Source organism: Arachis duranensis, chromosome 9 (genome assembly GCF_000817695.3).
Source record: "Arachis duranensis cultivar V14167 chromosome 9, aradu.V14167.gnm2.J7QH, whole genome shotgun sequence".
NCBI lineage: Eukaryota > Viridiplantae > Streptophyta > Magnoliopsida > Fabales > Fabaceae > Arachis > Arachis duranensis.
The window spans coordinates 107,044,735-107,066,784 of NC_029780.3; positions in this window are offsets into that span (position 1 = coordinate 107,044,735).

Below are 22,050 nucleotides of genomic sequence, written 5' to 3' on the forward strand. Positions count from 1 at the left end.
CTACAGTAAATGAATCGGCTACATTTGTTTCGTTGGCTTTGGTAACTGGTTGATCTGATCTTCGCCTTGCCTTTGAGTTTCAGAAACATGAGTTAGATCAGATTTAACTTCCTCATCCTCTGGTTGTTCTTCTTCTTCCTAATTGTTATTGTTATGAGTTATCCAAGTATTGGTAAGTTTGGTTATTTGGCTTGTCATTCATTGATTTTCAGCCACCATGCCTTGATTAGCCTGTTACAACTCGATTACCATCTGAAAAATTTTAGATTGGGTTGGAGGAAGTTGATCAGCTATGAGTATACTTTGAAATCTTGAGGCACAAAGAAAAGTTTAATTCTTCGATCTCATGGTGGACACCAATTATTTAGCAGGTGAACAATCTTCAAATCGAATAGGTATAGCTTGTCTTTGCAACAATCTATTCCAAAGACTTTAAATGATGAGATGAGTTATACCTCAGTCACTTTGAAACAAGGAGAATAAATACCTGCACAAAGCACTTCCATGTTTAAGTCCGTGTATAAAAATAAAATATTCTAAATAAGATGAAGGATGAATTTTTTTTATACATATTCTCCTTGAATCTTTGTCATTTTATAATTAAAGCGTGTTTATTACCATTTAGAGGTTACAAGCATGCTAATAATGCGAATCAATGGGTTAAATTGGATGATTTAGTAACATTCCAGTTACTATGGCCAAGTTATAACGTATACCTATCGAGCTATATGCTGGTCCCAATTATAAGGTTATAATAGATATATCACCAACAAATGCGATATCTCTATTAACCTTTGTAAATGTGGATTTATCTTTTTTTAAGGATAACCATACCAATGGAGTGTAAGCTTCAAACATGGTGGTATTCTTTGTTGGGAGCAGAATCATAATCATTTGTGTATGATGAATTTTAATTTGAGAGTCTTCTCTTCTCAGTTATTTTTATATTTATTTCGGACTATAAAAATACTTTATCTATTCATGGATAATGTATTATTGGATGCTTGAACCTGCTCCAAGGAGATATGATTTTAAAATTTAGATATATGAGAGACAAGATTTGAGACATAATATCTAAAAATAATTATTATAATTAATTTTTAAAATTTTTATAGATGATGGCTGATTAAAAGATGGAATTTAATGGATACTTAATCACAAAAAAAAAATTCAGAAAAAGTGTATGTATTTTTAGATAGATATATATTATTGGATCATTTTGATGTATGATATATAAAATTTAACTTGATATACATTCTAACCTGATCTATAATTTAATAATAACTTTGTTTTATCATCGTCAAGATAAAATGCTCTCCGACCTTAGAGTGTGTTTGTAACTTAAATTTTTAAGGATGGATCGATTTGTGAAAATATTTTTTATTTTTATTTTTTGAAATAGATTTTTATTTTTAATTTTTTCATATTTTAAAAAATGCGATTGGTTTGTAAAAAGAGAATTTATTTTTAAACTTGAAAATAATAAAAATATATTTGGTTGGTCTATTTTCAAAATATATTTTTAATATTTAGAGTTTAAAAATTATATTTTTAATAAATTATAATTTTAGTTATTTAGTTTTTTATTAAATTAACATTAATTTTATTCAATATCAAATATGAAATAAATTAATATTTTAAAATAATTAATTACATTTATAATAAAAAAAGATTATTTATAATGTAAAATATATAATATTTTAGAAAGTTATACTATTTTATTTTATAAAAAATATATCCCAACAGCTATAAACTATGTAAAAAAAAGTTCTAAACATAAGTAATTCATACATGTACAAGTTTAAATTAGTAAAATCACTCACTACATAAATATATATTTTCATCTAATTAAATGATGCAAGATATATACATATATAAAATAGAATATAATAAAATAAATCTATTAATAGTACATAAAAGTATATTAAAAATTAGGAACTTACAACAAAAATATTAAAATTTGTATTCTAAACATTTTTTTAACAAATAAAAATTAAAAGGAAATGAATAAATTGTTAAAATTAAAAGAAAAATTAAAAAAAATAAAAGCCAACTTTTTTATCTGTATTTTTTTATAATTTTTTATTTTTTTAGTTTTTGGCAATTTAAAATGAAAAATATTTAAAAATATTTTTAAATATAAAAATAAATTATATTAATATTAAAAAATAAATATGAAGTACAACTACAAAATAAATAAAGTATAAGATAGAAGGACGATTGAATTTGGTTTTAATTTTAAAAAATGGGAGTACGGTTCAAAGGGAAAATACGATTAAAAAAATATTTATTTTATCTACTATTTTTACTTTTTAAAGTCAGTTTTCATTTTATTCTTATTTATATTTCTTTATTTTTACACCCTACAAAATACGTAATCCTAATACTTTTGTGTTGTGAAATTTTAGAGTATTTTTTTATATATTTTGAATTTTGTATTTTATATTTTTTAAATAAAATAAAATATTTTTTATTAAAAAAAAAGTTAAATATGTGCGTTTTTATCTTTCTTAACATGTAAGAAAGACATGGCACCATGCTTAGCAATGTAACAAGAGATGAGTACGACCTCTCTTTCAGTATCTTTTGGTTTTTTTTTTTTCTGCCTATTTTTTTCTTCTTTTTCTATCTTAGCTTTTTATTCAAATCATAATTTCCATGGTCCATCTCTTATTTCATTGAAATTAAAATTTTTTTTTTAAAGTTCAATTTTGTTATTGTCTTTTTTTTCTCTCCACTTTTCAGCAACAAAACAATTCTTTTTCTTTCGCAAAAGTTAGAAAATAGTATATTTGCACACAGCCATGTATTTATTTATTTATTTATTTATTTATTTATTTTTGTCATTTTTCACTTACTTTCTCAATAGCCAATTAATCTCGAACCACAAAAAATAAAATTTCAAAGCTTCTACTACTTCTTCGGTTGTTTTTCAGATAGAAGAGAATATCTAACCTCTTAGGTATCTCTCTTATAATTTCTTATATTCTTCTTTAATTTTCTCAAATTTTTAATTTTTATCTTAAAAAAATTAAATTTTTTTATTGTTGATTCTTCCCTAAATTTTATTTTAGCATGATATTTTATTTAATTCTTTTATAAATTTGGTTTTTTTGATAGATTTTTCAATTTTTATCTTTTGATAGGAGCTATGTTAATCGTATTGAAACATTATTCAATTCCATACGTTCTAAAATAAACGTCTTATTTTGCTTAAAAAATTTAGTATTGATTCTTCAATATATCTGCCGACTTTCTCGAGCGAATTTTATTCAGTATCAGGTTTAAATTATACTGTTTAAAAAATAAGCATTCCTCTTTTTATAAGTATTACAGTGTCTTTAAGCATTGTGTCACGGTATATTTTAGAATGTTAGATTTAACAGTGTTTGTAGAGTTTTCTAGAGTATTTGAGAATGCTCTAGATGGTTCCGGAATGTTCTAAAATGTCCTAGAAGGTCCCGGAATACTCTAGAAGGTTCTAGAAGACTCTGGAAGGTCATAGAGTATTCTAGAAGAGTGTGGATGTATATAGGAGTATAAAGAGTAGTATGGAAGAATCTAGAAGTATTTAGAAAGTTGTGGTATGATGGATATTTGTAAAGAAGGTTCTAGATGATTAATCTAGGCTGTTGATTAGATTTAATCTTAACCATCCATTGAGGAGGTGGATAGCTATAAATAAGAGGTGAGAGTTAGTGTGCGTTGTGTGTGAATCATTTGTAACAAACACTTGAGCAATAAAGTGTTCTTTCTACCAAAGCTTCCTTTCTCTTGTGTTCTCTTGTGTTCTTAGTTTTCTTGCTAAGTATTGAGGGTTAGGCTGACTTGGTCTTAGCTCAAGAGGTTGAGTAAGTTCGAGTGCCGGTACGGTAGCGTTGGAGTGTGTCCATGGCCGTGACATGTTGGCATGAGAGCAAGGTTCGAGAGGGAGCACAAGTGGTTTGTGGGTATGGCTTCTAGTATCACCATGGAGCATGTTGAGTCTTAAAGAGGAAGGGATGCTATTCCTTCTCAATGGGGAGGCAAGAAGGTCCGTTCTTCAAGTGAGCCTAGAGGTAAGGACTCTAACTTCTTAGAAGAAAGAGTTTCTATGTTGGAAAATGTTCTATCCTATATGGATGAGCGCTTCCAAAGGATAGAACATGACAAGGAGACCCTCGAGGCTCACGTGTTGGGAGAACTAGATGCTTTCAAAGAAAGCGTGCTCCAAATCAAAGAGAAGCTTGAGAATTCCTTGAAGCTATTTGAGGAAGTTCGAGTTTGATTCGAGGAGGCAAAATCTCGACCAACCATTATAAGGGAGATGACAAAGATTGATCTCCCAAAGCCAAAGGAGTTCAAGGGCGTGAGGGATGCTTGAGAGGTGGAAAACTTCCTATGGCAAATGGAGAGGTACTTTGAAGGCCAAGGGGTGGTCAAAGAAGCAATAAAGGTACGCACTGCAGCTCTCTACCTTTCTGATAATGCTACTTTGTGGTGGAGGAGAAAGTGCGTAAATATGAAAAAAGGGTACCTGCAACATAGCCACATGGGAAGATTTCAAAAGAGAGTTGAAAAGACAGTTCTTCCCCGAGAATGTTGTTTATGAAGTGAGAAAGAAGTTGAGGGAGTTGAAGCACAAGAGTACGATTAGCGATTCTGTAAAAGAGTTCACTACTCTCACGCTTCAAATCCCCAACTTAGCATCAGAGGATGCATTGTTCTTCTTCATTGATGAACTCCTACCTTAGGCAAAGCAAGAACTACAAAGAAGGAATGTTAAGGATATTGATGAGACCATCGTGGTGGCCGAATCACTCACTAAGTATCATAGGGGAGACTCTAAACTCAAGTCTTCCTCCAAACCTAATTCTACTAAAGGTGGGGGAGACAAGGGGAAGAGTTTCTCAACCAAGAAGGAAGGAAAATACTCTTCAAAGAAAGAGTACGAAGAAAAGAAGAAGGCTTTCGTGCCCAAAGGAGAATGCTTCGTGTGCAAGGGACTACACCAAATGAAGGATTATCCCAAGTTAGAGACTTTGGCATCTATCGCCGAGGAATGAGAAGCTCAAACTCAAGTAACTGAGTGTGTTAGATCTATCCAACACATAAATGCTGTGAAGGACAAAGAGGCAAGCACTGCAGAAAACAAGGGCTTGATGTATGTCAAAGCCTTTATCAATGAAAAACCCGTCATAGTTATAATTGACACTGGTGCTACACACAACTTCATCACGCCTGATGAAGCAAAGAGGCTTGGGTTGAAGATCACCGAAAAGAATGGCTGGTTCAAACCCGTGAATACCAAGGGTGAACCCTTTAAGGGAGTAACAAAAGGGGTTGAGATGACTCTTGGTTCTTAGAAGGGCCTTGTGGATTTCTCAGTAGCACCCATGGAAGATTTTAAAATAATCATCGGGCTCGATTTGTAAAGGAAGGCAAATATAATACCTATGCCATACTATGACGTAGTATGCGTCATGGAGAAAGGGTTTCCATGCACGGTCCCTACAGTCTCTAAAGTTGGAGGATCACCGATGCTCTCTGCTATGCAACTCAAGAAAGGGTTCAAGAAGGGAGAGATTACATATTTAGCTCTATTACAAGAGGAGTCAACATCCGAAAGAGAAGACGTTCCTCCCAAAATCAAGGAAGTCCTTGAAGAAAATAAGGATGTGATGCCTCCCGAGTTGCCAAAACAACTACCACCTAGGAGGAAGGTGGACCACGAGATTGAATTGGAGTCAGGAGCAAAGCTGCCTGCCTCAACACCTTATAGGATGGCACCGCTAGAACTCGAGGAGTTGAAGAAGCAACTCAAGGATTTGCTAGATGCTGGGTTCATCTATCCATTGAAGGCACCTTATGGCACACCAGTCTTGTTCCAAAAGAAGCATGATGGTTCATTGAGACTATGCATCGATTATCGAGCACTGAACAAGGTAACCATCAAGAACAAATACCTTATTCCTTTGATAGCCGATTTGTTTGATCAACTTGGTAGAGCTAAGTGGTTCTCAAAGCTAAATTTGAGGTCAGGATATCACCAAGTGAGGATTGCTGATGGCGATGAGCCTAAGACAACGTGTGTCACGAGGTATGGATCGTATGAGTGGTTGGTGATGCCTTTTGGCTTGACCAATACTCCTGCGACCTTCTGTACCTTGATGAACAAGATCTTTCGACCTTACCTTGATCGGTTTGTATTGTTCTACTTGGATGATATTGTTGTCTATAGCAATACTTTGGAGAAACATGTAGAACACTTACGAACTGTGTTCAAGATCTTGAGAGAGAATAACCTATATGTGAAGAAGGAAAGTGTTCCTTTGCAAGGGACAAAGTCCACTTCTTGGGACACATCATTAAAGGTGGAACTCTCTGCATGGATCAAGGAAAGGTGAAGGCTATCAAAGAGTGGGAGCCACCAAACAAGGTATCTGAATTGAGGTCATTCCTTGGGTTGGGTAATTACTATCGGAGGTTTATCAAGGGATACTTCGCCAAGGCTGCACCATTAACTGATCTTCTCAAGAAGAATCACTCTTTGAAATGGTCAAAGGAGTGTCAAAAGGCCTTTGATGAGTTGAAGGCTGCTATCACAGAAGAACCAGTACTAGCACTACTCGACTACTCAAAGGTGTTTGAAGTCCACACTGATACTTCTGACTACGCTATTGGAGGAGTTCTGATGCAAGAAGGACATTCTATTGCCTTTGAGAGTCGCAAGTTGAATGATACAGAGAGGCGATACACTGTCCAAGAGAAGGAGATGACCGCGGTGGTGCATTGTCTGAGAACTTGGCGTCACTACTTGCTTGGTTCGCACTTCATCGTCAAGACAGACAATGTGGCTATAAGCTACTTCCAAACTCAAAAGAAGTTAAGCCCCAAACAAGCTAGGTGGCAAGACTTTTTGGCTGAGTTTGATTTCAAATTCAAATACAAGTCAGGAAAGACTAATGTGGTAGCAGATGCACTGAGTCGTAAGGTTGAGTTGGCGGCCATTTCTATGGTTGAAGGAGATATTGTGCATACCATCAAGGAAGGGTTGCATCACGATCCATTAGCAAAGAAGTTGGTGGAGTTGGCTAGAGAAGGTAAGACCAAAATATTTTGGTTAGAAAACGACCTTCTCTACACTAAAGGGAGAAGAATATACGTCCCTAAATGGGAAAATCTAAGAAAAAAATTAGTGAGAGAATGCCACGACACCAAGTGGGCTGGTCACCAAGGTCAGTGAAGGACCTTGGCACTCATTGAATCTTCTTATTATTGGCCTCAAATGAGAGATGAAGTGGAGAGCTATGTGAAGACTTGTCTTGTATGCCAACAAGACAAGATTGAAAATAAGACACCAAGTGGGTTGTTGGAACCCCTACCTCCATCAGAGCGACCGTGAGAAAATGTCTCTCTAGATTTCATCTCTGCCTTACCAAAGTCCGAGGGGTTTGGATCTATTCTCGTGGTAGTGGATCAATTTTTGAAGTATGCTACCTTTATACCCGCCCCTACTGACTACACTGCAGAGGAGGCAACACGACCATTCTTCAAGAATGTGGTGAAATACTGGGGATTGCCTAAGAGCATCATTAGTGATCGAGATCCACGGTTCACAGAACGACTATGGACAGAACTGTTCAAACTCCTTGGGTCGGAGCTTCATTTTTCAACAAGCCCTCATCCTCAAACCGATGGGCAGACTGAGAGAGTGAATGCCTTACTCGAGTGTTACTTGAGGCATTTCGTAAGCGCTAATCAGAAGGATTGGACAAAACTCCTCGACATTGCTCAGTTCTCATACAATCTGCAAAGGAATGAGTCTACAGCGAAGAGCCCATTCGAGATTGTGACTGAACAACAGCCGTTTACACCTCACTCTCTTTCTTCCTCTTACTCAGGGAAGAGCCTTGGAGCTTATTGATAGGCAAAATTGTGATTTACTCTTTTTATAACTTGAACAATTCTTAGCAATGGCTCCAAAAACTTGGTGCACACTACTATGGTTCACTCACTTTCTTCACAACTTCGCACAACTAACCAGTAAGTGTACTGGGTCGTCCAAGTAATAAACCTTACGTGTGTAAGGGTCGATCCCACGGAGATTGTTGGTATGGAGCAAGCTATGGTCACCTTATAAATCTCAGTCAGGCAGATTATAATGGTTATAAAGGTTTTCGAAAATAGTAATAAATAAAGCATAAAATAATGATAGAGATACTTATGTAAATCATTGGTGGGAATTTCAGATAAGTGTATGGAGATGCTTTGTCCCTGTTGAATCTCTGCTTTCCTACTGCCTTCCTTCAATCCTTCTTACTCCTTTCCATGGCAAGCTGTATGTAGGACATCACCGTTGTCAATGGCTACTTCCCATCCTCTCAGTGAAAATGGTCAAATGCTCTATCACAGCACGGCTAATCATCTGTCGGAATAGAATCCATTGATTCTTTTGCGTCTGTCACCACGCCCAACAATCGCGAGTTTGAAGCTCGTCACAGCCATTCAATCCTTGAATCCTACTCGGAATACCACAGACAAGGTTTAAACTTTCCGGATTCTCAAGAGTGGCCGCCAAAGGGTTCTAGCTTATACCACGAAGATTCTGATCAAGGAATCTAAGAGAAATGCGCTCGGCCTAAGGTAAAACGAAAGTGGTTGTCAAGCACGCGTTCATAAGGACGGAATGGCCACCGTTGAAAATACATAAGTGATGAAGGTCCAAGCATGGCCGAATGGCCAGCCCCCAAGGTCTAAGAACTAAACGTCCAAAGATCAATCCAAAGACTCCGAATATAATAGTAAAAAGTTCTATTTATACTAAACTAGTTACTAGGGTTTACAGAAATAAGTTTAAATGCAGAAATCCACTTTCGGGGCCCACTTGGTGTGTGCTTGGGCTGAGCTTTGAGCTTTATACGTGCAGAGGCTTCTCTTGGAGTTAAACACCGAGTTGTAACATGTTTTTGGCGTTTAACTCTGATTTGTGACGTGTTTCTGGCGTTTTACTCCAGAATGCAGCATGGAACTGGTGTTGAACACCAGTTTGCGTCATCTAAACTCGAATAAATTATGGACTATCATATATTGCTGAAAAGTTCTGGATGTCTACTTTCCAACGCCGTTGAGAGCGCGCCATTTGGAGTTCTTAGCTCCAGAAAATCCATTTCGAGTGCAGGGAGGTCAGAATCCAACAGCATCAGCAGTCCTTTATCAGCCTGAATCAGATTTTTGCTCAGGTCCCTCAATTTCAGCCAGAAAATACTTGAAATCACAGAAAAACACACAAACTCATAGTAAAGTCCAGAAATATGAATTTAGCATAAAAACTAATGAAAACATCCCTAAAAGTAGCTAGATCTTACTAAAAACTACCTAAAAACAATGTCAAAAGGCGTATAAATTATCCACTCATCACTTATCATATGATTAAGTCATGGGAAGAACAAGCAGATGTTACTCGTTCTTACCTCGACAAAGCTGCAAAGAGGATGAAGAAATCGGCATATAAGAAGAGGAGGCATGCAAGCTATCAAGTGGGAGATAAGGTAATGATTAAACTTCTTCCACAACAACTCAAAGCCTTTCGCAAGGTCCATAAGGGTTTAATCCCCAAATACGAAGGGCCATTTGAGATCATTGGATGTGTTGGGGAGGTTTCTTACAAATTACAACTCCCTCCCTCTATGAAGATCCACCCGGTCTTCCATGTAAGTATGCTGAAACCATATCATGAAGACTAAGATGAACTGAGTAGAGGTAACTCGAGTCGTGCTCCGCTCGTGGTGATTTGGTCCTTTGATAAAGAAATCGAAGAGATCTTAGCTAATCGCACCGTGCAACGAAGAGGAGTACCACCAAGTATCCAATACTTGATCAAGTGGAAAGGACTCCCGATAACCGAAGCTAGCTGGAAAACTCGTGAAGATTTGTGGCAATTCCAAGAACACCTACGGCGCTATCATGAACAGAACACGACGAGGACATCTGCGCATTAGGTGGGGGAGAATGTCACGGTAAATTTTAGAATGTTAGATTTAACAGTGTTTGTAGAGTTTTCTAGAGTATTTAAGAATACTCTATATGGTTCCGAAATGTTCTAGAATGTCCTAGAAGGTCCCGGAATACTTTAGAAGGTTCTAGAAGACTCTAGAAGGTCATAGAATATTCTAGAAGAGTGTGGATGTATATAAGAGTATAAAGAGTAGTATGGAAGAATCTAGAAGTATTTAGAAAGTTGTGGTATGATGGATATTTGTAAAGAAGGTTCTAGATGATTAATCTAGGCCGTTGATTAGATTTAATCCTAACCATCCATTGAGGAGGTGGATGGCTATAAATAGGAGGTGAGAGTTAGTGTGCATTGTGTGTGAATCATTTGTAACAAACACTTGAGCAATAAAGTGTTCTTTCCACCAAAGCTTCCTTTCTCTTGTGTTCTCTTGTGTTCTTAGCTTTCTTGCTAAGTATTGAGGGTTAGGCTGACTTGGTCTTAGCTCAAGAGGTTGAGTAAGTTCGAGTGCCGGCACGGTAGTGTTGGAGTGTATCCAAGGCCGTGACAATTGACTACCCCCCAAATTATACGATTTAAACATTGATTCTAGTAGTGACTTAATTTGGGTTCATTGTGATGCACCATGTAAAAGTTGCGCCAAGGTAAATATACGTTTTAAGTCACATTATGAAATATTAATAGCAATCATTACAAGCTTTTCATCTGGTCTCTATCTTGTCTTTCCACCTTTCACAGCCACCAAATCAATTGTATAAAACTATAAGTCCAAAACAACTTTGTATAACGTAATGAAGAGTTGTGTACTGAAATTTACTTATCAAATGAATATCAATGTGCTGCTCCGTCGGATCAATGCGACTATGAGATTGAATATGCTAACCAAGGGTCTTCTTGGATGTGTTAGTCCGAAATCACATTACCTTGCCGAACACCAATGGTTCTCTGTGGTATGCTCAAGAATAGGTTTTGGGTGAGTGTTTTCTTTCTATTCTTACCTGGCATATTGGTTGCACAATTATGGCACGTGATTTAATATATAAAATTTTAGTATTAAAATTAAAAAATTAAAAAGATAAAAAATATTTTGTTATCATTAAAATAACAAAGATAAATTGAATGTTACAATACTCCCTAATAGTTTAGTTAACGATAATCTATAAAGTCTTTAATTATTTAATAAATTAATATTCTGTATATTTTTATTTTTAAATATTTTTAAATTAGTTTTTCGAAGTTAAAATTTTTTATACCTTTTATATTCATTTCATCTTTTTTATTTATTTTACTTTATAGCTTTTTTTTTTAATCTCATTTCTAACCACGTCCATCACCCGTTCACTATCGTCACCATCATCTTGTTCAAGATTGCATCTCCTTCATCATCTTCGCTCCTTCACCTTCTCGGAGCCACTTTATCTCGCTGGCTTAGTGTCTCGCAGGCCGCAACCGTTAGCCGCATCATTGCCAGGGGCGGAGCTAGATTAACTTTTAGGGAGAGACAAAACAAACTTTATAATTAACAAAGAATAAAATAAAAATTTTAAGGGAGACTAAACTAAAATTTATGCATAACTTGTAAGGAAAATTTGATAGTTGGGGGAGGCCATTGCCCCCCTTGGCTTGTATGAGGCTCCGCCTCTCATTGCTGTCTTCTCTTCGCCGTGGTTACTTGCCACCTACTTCTCCTTGTGGTGTAAGTGGTGATACTGTTGTGCTCTTATATTCTCGGCACCTTCAGCATCCTCCATTCTCGTGCTGCTGTACTTTTTTATTGTCATTCTTCTTTTATTTTCCTGTGGTCGTTCTATTTTGCTTGAGTCATGTTCTCTTTTTTTGATTGCTCTGTTACATTATGTTTGGTTTAAGAAAAAATAAGAGGAAATAAAAAGGATGAAAGGAGAATGAATAAATTATTTTTCTTTATTTATTTGGATCCCAAAGAAAATGAGAAGGAAAAAAAATTTTGTGTGGATCCCGCTAAATTTTTTTCATCCATTACAAGCTAGAAAATAAAAAAAAAATATTTTTTATATATTTACAATGTTATCTATAGTTATATTATTATTAATAATTATCAGTCTAAATTTAGTTTTAATAGTTTTAATATATTATTATAATAGAAATTCACATTTAAATTTAAACGTTATATGTATATTAGATAAATAATTTAAATTAAATAATAAAATTATAATATTGATAAAATATAATAAAATATAAATAAATAAATAAAAATTTTATATTTTATTTTATTATAAGAATATTAATGTAATTTTATACCGTTATGATTTTTTTTCTTCTCATTTTTTCTTTTCATCCAAATAAAAGAATTTTTTTCTCTATTTTCTTTTCGCCCACAAATAATTCTACTTTCCTTTCTATTTTTTCTCCTCTCATTTTCTTTTCTCTTATTTTCTTTCCTCTCATTTTCTTTTCTATATCTAAACAAAGTCTTAGTCTATCTTGGATGGGGATCCTCTCAATTTTTTTTAACAATTAAAGGAATAAAATGTGATCTCTCACCATTAGTTTTATAGGTAGGACCAAGAATAAATATGAGAGAGAAAGAGTAATGAAGGATTAAAGATCACACTTTACACTCTCAATTTTTTTAACAATTGAGAGGATCCATTCCTATTTTGGATTTGTTCCTGTATTCTCAATCTCTTCTTTTATTTTAGATATGTTCTTGGTCTTTTCTTCAAATTTTTATTTTAAATAGAATATTTTTAAGATATTTTAGAATTTTATTCCCTATTTTAGTTGTTCTATTCTTCTATTCTTATATGTTCCTAAACTGTTCTTCAATTTTTGCCCATATTTTAATTATTTTGATATTCTATTTTTTTCTATTTTAGTGTTTTAAATTAAAAGTTAAAATTTTACTTTCTAACTTATTTAAGTAATCTAATCCTAAAAAAATATATTAATATTTAAATTTAATACTAAATAATATATTTAGTTATATTAATTAAATTTAAATTTACATTCCTGTGTTGTTTCTTTTAGTTACCAAAGAAAAAAAATCAAATTCAAATTCAAATTTTTTAATTTAATAAAAAATTTAATTATTTGAGGAGTATTTTTATCATTTAAAATTATATAAAAAGTGTATTTTAATCTTTTAAAATCAATTTTAAACTTTAACATTATAAATTCATTAAATGATATCAATCCAAATCAGAATTATATTTTTAAACAAAATAAAAAAGGAAAAAAATTCTGCAATGAAAAAAATATGAATAAAGAAAAAAAAAGGTGAATGATAATTGAAGTGAGATTAAGGTTAGGTAAAAGTTATATAATTAATTTGTTATTGGATTAGTTGTTCGAGCTTGTAAGTCGGTCATTAATTTTTATAAGTGCATTTTTGTCTTTATAAAATTACGCATATAAGAGTAATTGATAAAGTAAAATTTAAAATTATGTTTTCTAATTCATTTAAACAAATTTAATTCTGAAAATAATTTTTATTGTTTAAATTTCTAGTTTTTTGATGCATTTAAACAACATCAATACCAAAAGGATATTTTTGCTTTTTTATTAATATTAAAATAAATATTTTAAAATTTTTAAATTAACCTTTAAAAGAGATAATTTTATCTTTTAAAATTTAAATATATTTTTTAGTTTTTAAAATAATTAAACAACTCTAACCTTAAAATGGTATATTTTTGTCTTTTTATAATTAAACTAAAATGAGTTTTACTCTGTTTAAAATTAAATTAAATTTTTAATTCAAATTAAATAACTTTAATTTTAAAAAATATTTTAATCTTTTAAAATCAATGTCAAAAAATATGTTTGACTATTGAGTTTTTTAAACCTTTTATAATAATGTTATAATAATCTTTTTTTTTTTAAATGTTATAATAGTTTTTTTGTCATGTTATAATAGTTTAATATGGGTAATTAATCCAAAAACATATGGGCTCAAAATGGCCCAAATTAAAATAATAATCTTTGTCCAAATAAATTTTAAATAAGAAAATAAAATAAATATAAGTATTAACTTTTTCTAACTCTTTAAAAAAAGTTTTAGAATTCCAAAATTTCAAGGAGCATTGAATAGGGTCCCGTCTTTAATTAATTGATTAATTAGTTCAGTTCATCACTTATTTAAGACTTAGTTGCCTTAGTTGCTAAGTTTCAGTTGCAAGAAAAGTAGTTCATTAGCACGGGGATAAGATTAAAGTTTTGGAGTTACACACTCGAGTTGCAATTGCAACGGTGCAAGTACTTGAGTAAACTATGTAAAAATTTAAAAAGGGTAACTTAACCTTAACTTAGTAGAGGAATAAATTTAATCTATATAAGCTTGTTAGAATCAAGTTACACATTTGTTAAGAATCGCTCTAAAAGATAATCTAAATTGTAGGATATAAATAAATTATGCACGAATTTATCCTCCTCTAAATACTATAAATAAATGGTTTAATATATACTATATAATTTAAACATGTATATGATAACTAATTTTAGTAATTAATTTAATATTTAAATAATACTTTTGTAATTTAACTCCAAATTCTTATACTTTAATTAATTTTCTACGATATTTTCCAATCAATATTTCCTAACTTGATCATCAGAATTTTTTACGAATGCACCCATTGTCGTGGAAATATTAACATGGAACAAATGAGAAGATTCATCATAGTTTCGGGTTCGAATTCTACAAATTTATGTTTTATGAAGATTAAAAAGATCCGCCTCTCACTTCCAAAATAACATTAATAAAAAAAAGGTATATACCTATTTTGGTCCTCAAAAAATTTTAAATTAGACATTTTAGTCCTTAACTAAAATTAATTATTTGATTGGTCTCTAACAAAGTAATAATTAATTCCGTCAGTCACTTAGGTTCTTAATTCCGTCAACTCTAACGAAAGACAAAATAGTCTCTGAAAACTCTAACATGAAACAAAATAATCCCTGACAATTCTAACAAGGGACAAAATGATCCCTGACCCCTTTATTCGAAAACGACACTGTTCTTCCCCAATTTTTATCATATCTCGCATAACCCTAACATTCATACTCTCCTTCTTCACCTTCACAATTTTCTTTTCCATCTTTTCCTTCCTCCTCTTTAGCTCCAAGATTAAGCCATGGTGTAATTGTCACACGTATCGCACCTATCTCAACATGTCATGGACCACACACCTTCTAAATCTTTGTGATTGGTACATCCACCTCCTCTGCACTTCACCCACCAAAAGCATCAACTTCCATATCTTTGATAACATCACTTCCAATCCCGACAACGTCCACGACATCCTCAAGACCAAGTTTTACAACTACTCCAAGGGTACGCCTTTCTCCAGTCTCCGGCAAACAATATAGATTGTTGGACATTAGGACATCAAGAGAAAATTCTCCTTCGACATCATATGCAAATTACATCACCCAATTCCAAACTAAGTGGGCATAGTTCCAAAAAACAGAGCAATAACTACAAAGAAAATATAAAAACTAGCATAAAACAGCAAACATGGAGCAAAAGAATATAATGATTTTAGCTCCTCTAAAGACACTTCAATATGAACCTGATCAGTTATACAACATCAAATCATGATCATTCTCCTTCCAACTTTTAATCTGCAGAATTATTGGGCAACTTTTAATCTGCAGAATTATTGGGTTTTTTCATAGATTAGTAAATCATGCATCAAAGATCAATTTCATATGTCTTCTTATTAACCTTAGACTTGATATATGCACTCATAAGCACATCAATTACTCCTATATTGTCAATCTTGACACTATCGATTTGTGCATTGTACAACTTTTTCTTTTAACTTCTCTAATACCAACACTCTATTATTAAAGACAATGTTATTTCTACATATCCATGTGCACCATATTATAGAAAAAAATAACACCATTCACACTTTTTTCATATCTTTTCTTATCTTTCTATCCATCCACACCTCAAAGTATTCTTTGGTGGTTCCTGACCAAACCCAAATCATACTCCAATCCACTATGATTGACCCCACAACTTTCATATACAATCACATGAAAAAAACAAGTGATATACCGTCTCTAATCTATCCTTACATAAGATACAAAAGGATTTTGCTTCTGGTACAATCTTAAACTTACATAATCTATCTCTAGTATTCAATCTTTTTAAAATTACAAACCACATCAGCAACTCAACCCGTGAAGGATTTTTTTCTTGTGAACATTAAATTTATAGAGTGTGCATTGTGTAGTTTGAAGTTATAGTGTTAGACTGTTAGTGTTGTGCGAGATATGATGGAAATTGGAAGAGAACAGTGTGGTTTTCGAACATAGGAGATCAGGGACCATTTTGTCCCATGTTAGAGTTGTCAGTGATTATTTTGTCCTCCATTAGAATTAACGGAATAAAAGACCTAAATGACTGACGGAGTTAATTGTCAGGAACCAATCGAGTAATTAATTTTAGTTGAGGACTAAAGTATCCAATTTAAAATTCTTTAAAGACCAAAATGAGTATATACTTTTAAAAAAAGGAAAAAAGGCTACGTCAAAAATTAATTTCACTTTTTATTCCATCATTTATACATGTGTGTAACTCAGAATATTTGTACTTTTTGTTATTGTCGAATGTATATAAAAAGTTTCTCATGTTAAATGTGATGATAATCATATATTTGGTATGTTAACACTGGCAATCTTTTTTCCCCTTTATCGTTTCCATATAAATTATATCCACTTTAATATACATGTGACATTTATTGGTTTCTGTCGTATGTATATGCATGGGAGCTGAAATTATAAATGGAAGTTATCCACAGCAGAAAGATTTTTCTTGTTCCTTGTTTCTTTTCTTTAATATTTTCCCAAGAACCGAAAAAAAAAAAAATTGGGCATCGTCAAATACTTAAATGATAACGCCTTCATTATTGAGATCAAAAGTGGTTTTAAAGTAGTGTTTGGATGCAATGTCTAAAAATCACGATCACCCTACGATAAAGCTTCTCTCTCATACCATATTTAATGAAACAAAACTAAATTTTTTAGAGGCCGCCGTAGAAGAGAAGAACTATGGTCTATTTAAATGGAATTAAGGAAAGTCATGTCATCTGGTATGGCACCGCATATTATTAGTTTTGGTTTTGGCCTAACCCTAAACCACTCATGTTTGCACCAAACTTTGTGGCTTTAACTATGGAATGTGACAGATATCAAATTGCTCAAGGAATAATGAAGTGCCAATTTGACAAATCATACAAGCTCATCATTATCATAGGCTTGGTAAGTAAAGAAAATTATTATTCCCTTAATTATTTTAGTTCAACAAAACTAAATTTTTATGAGAGAAATAACAAGTCTCGTAGGTGTTTTAAATATTTGTAATATAAAGAATTTAAGTATTATTTAATAGTTATAAATTTATATTTTTAAATATTAAAATATTTAATTTAATTTTATATATTTTAATTTTATTTATTTAGTTATTAGATTGGGATTTATGTTAACGGATTTAAGATTTTTTTTAGAGGATTCAGATAATTTGCATCTCCTATTAATTTATTTAAATAAAAAAACTTCAAATATATCCATGATAACTAAATTTTTAAAAAATTTAGAACTAATTTAGCAATAACGTACATAATAACATTTTTTGCTTAAGGTAACCCTTATTTAAAATAACATTTATCAAAAATTGTCTTAAATAGGTAAAGACAACATTTTTGACCAGTTACCCTTGAATAAGACAAAGATAACAAAATTTTTGGCCAGCCACAAAAATAATTGTCTTTGATATCTAAAACAACATTTTATAAAATGTTGCAATATAAAAATTTTAAGACAATATTTTTAAATAAAAATACATTTTATAAGGGTTGTCAAAAAATTGAATAAATAACATTTATAAAAAGTTGTCTAAAATTGTTCATAATTAAAAATTTAAAAAAAATTTAATCATATTTTCACCAATTATTTTTCTAATAAAATAACTTAAAAAAATAAGAACAAGTGTATCATGTATGTGCGTCAGTTCACTACCCTAAGCCCTAACACTTCAGTAACCTATCACTAACGGCGACACACCCTTCCCTGCCAGTCAAAGTCCTAACAGTGACAACAGCTCTCGATTGTGGTGCCTCTCGATCACCATACTCTCCTCCACATATAATGACTATGTGGTGCTCTCCTCTACGGGCGTCGGCGCGGTTATCTTCTCCACGCACGCTGTTCTACGACAACGGCACGGTGCGCTCCTCGTTCTGCACTGAACCACCACCGTTGAGAAATTCCTCTTCCTTCTCTTCTCCTTCTCCTTCTTCCTCTTCTTTCTTTGTCTCACCTCCTCCCCGCGAGCTCTATAAACAAGAATGCCATTTTTAGTGATAATAGTGCCTTGGCTCCTAGACGAGTGCGTATTGGTAAGAAGCTTTTAAATTCTATTATGAAAATAGAATTTCTTTTAACTCTTCACATACTATTTGTTTTAATTTTCTTTCTTAATTGTACTAATAATAAAAATTAGACATTATTTATGAATTTGTTATAAGTATGTATACCTTTGTAAGCAATAACCACTTGTAATTTAAATTTCTATGTGTGCTAATAAATAATATAATGTGCAAAAATAACTGCAAATAAATTTTGATAAATGTTATTTTAGGTTTATGAAAAGATAATTTAAAAAAATTTGGACAAGTATTGATTTAGATATATGAAAAAATAACCAAAAAAATTTATATAAGTATTGCGTTAAGTATGAAAAGGCAACTTAAAAAAAATTGGACAAGTGTTACTTTATATATTAAAAAATACAATTTATAAAAAGTATTGTCATAAAGTCTTTATTAAAACGTTATATTTGGGTCCTCTAAGATAATCCTTACGTAGAGTGTTTTTTTATTATTATTTATATTTTTTTTTTTGTAGAAAAGACAATATTTCTTGAAGGTTACCGTAAAAAATGTTCTTTTTGATACACAAAAGTGTTGCCTTAAACCAAAGGTAACGACCATATAGCCAACCCCCTAAAAAGTATTGTGTTTTATCGAAAAGTATTGTCTTTATCAAAAACAACACTTTTTTTTATTATAGGCAACTTTTTAAAAGGTTACCTCAATCCAAATTTGTTTAAATGACATGACAACTATTTTTAATTTGTTTATATTGATAGTTGTTTTTATAAATTGTTGCTGAATTTAGTCTTAAATTTTTTTTTAATTTTTCAAAAAATTTAATTATTAAATTGGTCTTAAATTTTTGAAACTGTAGAATATATTTAATTCAAATAAAAAATTTATAAAACAAAATTAAAACAAAATAAAATTAATAATAATTTAATTTTTTTTTATAATTTTAAAAATAAAAATATACTTTACCCTATTAAAAGATAATCTGTTAAGTAAAATTCATGTAAAATATTGAACATCTATATAAGTAAAATATTTTTAAAATGTAAATATACTAAAAAAAAGCATATAAAAATGATTCAAAATTTCTCTAATAAGTTGACCTTAATTTCTTTCCGAGTCATTGGCGATTACTCTGGTCTGAGACTCTCAGTAGTCTACTTTGACTTGAATTCCAATTACTTTATTTCTTGCTGCTTTCAGCCTCTAGAAAAAGGTGATGTGCTGTGCTCACTTGTTCAATTGTAGGTAGTCATAAATTTTCCATGCTATCTAAAAGGAAATTCACTCTATCTCTCTTCAACTAAGTCGTTGAGTCCATTAATTACCTGTCAGAATCACAAGCCATCCTACGCCCTTTTTCTTTTCTTTATTTTATTTTATTTTTTCTTTTCAAAATATTTAAAATACAATAAAAATCCATCAAAATTAGTTTTAAATTATTTTATTTTATACTTATTGATTACTTTTTAATAAATATATAATTTTAAATTATTATCTTTTTAACATTATTATTTTTCTTTTTATAATGTTTTGTTTGCTTTGTTTCTCTTTTTTGTTAAATCATATCATGACGTGTAATACCATTTATTTAACATGTTGAAACTAATGTGCCTCTTTAATGGATAATGTTACTTATATATTGTTTTTAATTTCTTGTCATAATGATAAAAAATTCTTCTCAACCAATATGAAAGATAAAATAGAATTCATAATAAATAAAGTATAGAGTTCGTTAATTTGAGTCTTACATTTTATGATTTTCTTAGACAACGATTTTATAGTTAAAATATAATAAAGTTGCTTCAAAAAGAAAACATACACTAACAAATTAAATAAATTATTTTGTTTTAGAGAGAAATTTGCTAATTTTTACAATAAAGAAGCTAAAGAAAAAAATTATTTATGAATTTATCTTTTATGTACATCGTAAAAATATTTATGTATATAACTAAATAATTATATAAAATATTTTATATTATCAAAATATCAAAATTAACTTCAAATCTTAGAATTATTCAATATGTTTCTATTTTTTGCCGGTTTTTTATTTAAATAAAAAATTAATTATTTATCACTTTAAATACGAATACAAAAGTATACTATTTTGTTTATTTGTTGTATTTTCGTAATTAAAAAAATGAAAATAAAAAAATTACATTTTCGAATAGTTAGACTGTATTTAGTTGTATTTTCGTAATTAAGAAAAATAAAAATAAAAAATTACATTTTCGAATAGTTAGACCACGGAAAATGAGACAAAATTATCAATTATTTTCGCACACTTAAACTGCGAAAACAAATTATCTTTAGATTTTGATTATTCATTACATTTTTTTATTGTTAACATATATAAAGTTGCATCTTTCTCGTTGGAAGTATCTTAAGATGATTCTCTCATTTTTTTTTGTAATTTATTTTTTATACCACAAATTAAATATAGAAAATTTCAATTGATTTGACCTAAATCCAGATAAAAAAATAATTTTGATTGTTAAAAGTTACTTTTTTTTATAGAATTAGTGAAATATCATATTGATGAGACATTGTATATAAAAAAAATCACTTTAATAATTAGGTTTAATTTAATTCTAATTTATTAAAAAATTAAAAAATAATCAATTCATTAATACGTCCGTCCTTAAAAAAAACGTATCTTTATCGAAACTAAGAAAAAAAGTTGTTTGGTTTTCTATTTTATTCAATTATTAATCCAACAAACATCCACACACATACAAACTGTTTTCGCATTGAGTTTCAGTCCGTGAAGTCGTAAAACTTTTCTGTCTCATAGTTGATAATTTTATTTCGTTTTTATAGTTTAGCCGTGCAAAAATACCGTCTTTTATTTTTTTATTTTAATAATATAACTAAATACACAAAATAATATATTTTTGTATTTGTATTTGTATTTAAATTAATAAATAATTAATTTTTTTACTTAAATGAGAAAAAGCCATTCTTTGCCTTAAGAAATTAATTAGACGTAATTTACTCTCTGATAATAACTGTTTCCAAACAAAAGATATACCTATGTATTAAGAGAGTTTTAAAAAATATTTATATAATTGTATTGAATCCACATCGATCGTCAAACTTTATTTTTTTTCAAATCATTTACAGATAGATAATATTAATATATATAATAATATTATATATTAATAATATAAGAAAAAAATTCAATTCAAAAAAATTTGCTAAAATAAATCATTATATTAATAGACAAGTAATTGACCCTATTCATGAATTAACCTCATAGATTAACGAAAATGTACAAATTTAAATAGGATCCAACCAATGGATCAATAGGATCTCCCCCTTTCAACAATATAAATTGACATAACTATCCCTACTTACATAAAGATTAAGGAGTATATAAAAGAAGTCGGTATATATATATAAATTAAGTATTTAATTATTACATAACGGTAACGACTTTAATTTTAATATAATTATAAAATATTTTATATAATTATTTAATTATATTTTTTTATTAAATAATTATTTAGTATTTTCGTAATTAATATAAAAAATAATTATTTATATTAAAATGACATTTTGCAATTGAACCAATAAAATTATTTTTTATATTCGACTATGTTAAATGTATATTCAAATCAACTATTAAAATCAATTATTAATATAAAATAAAAAGTATAAGAATCTAATGTAATTAATGTATAA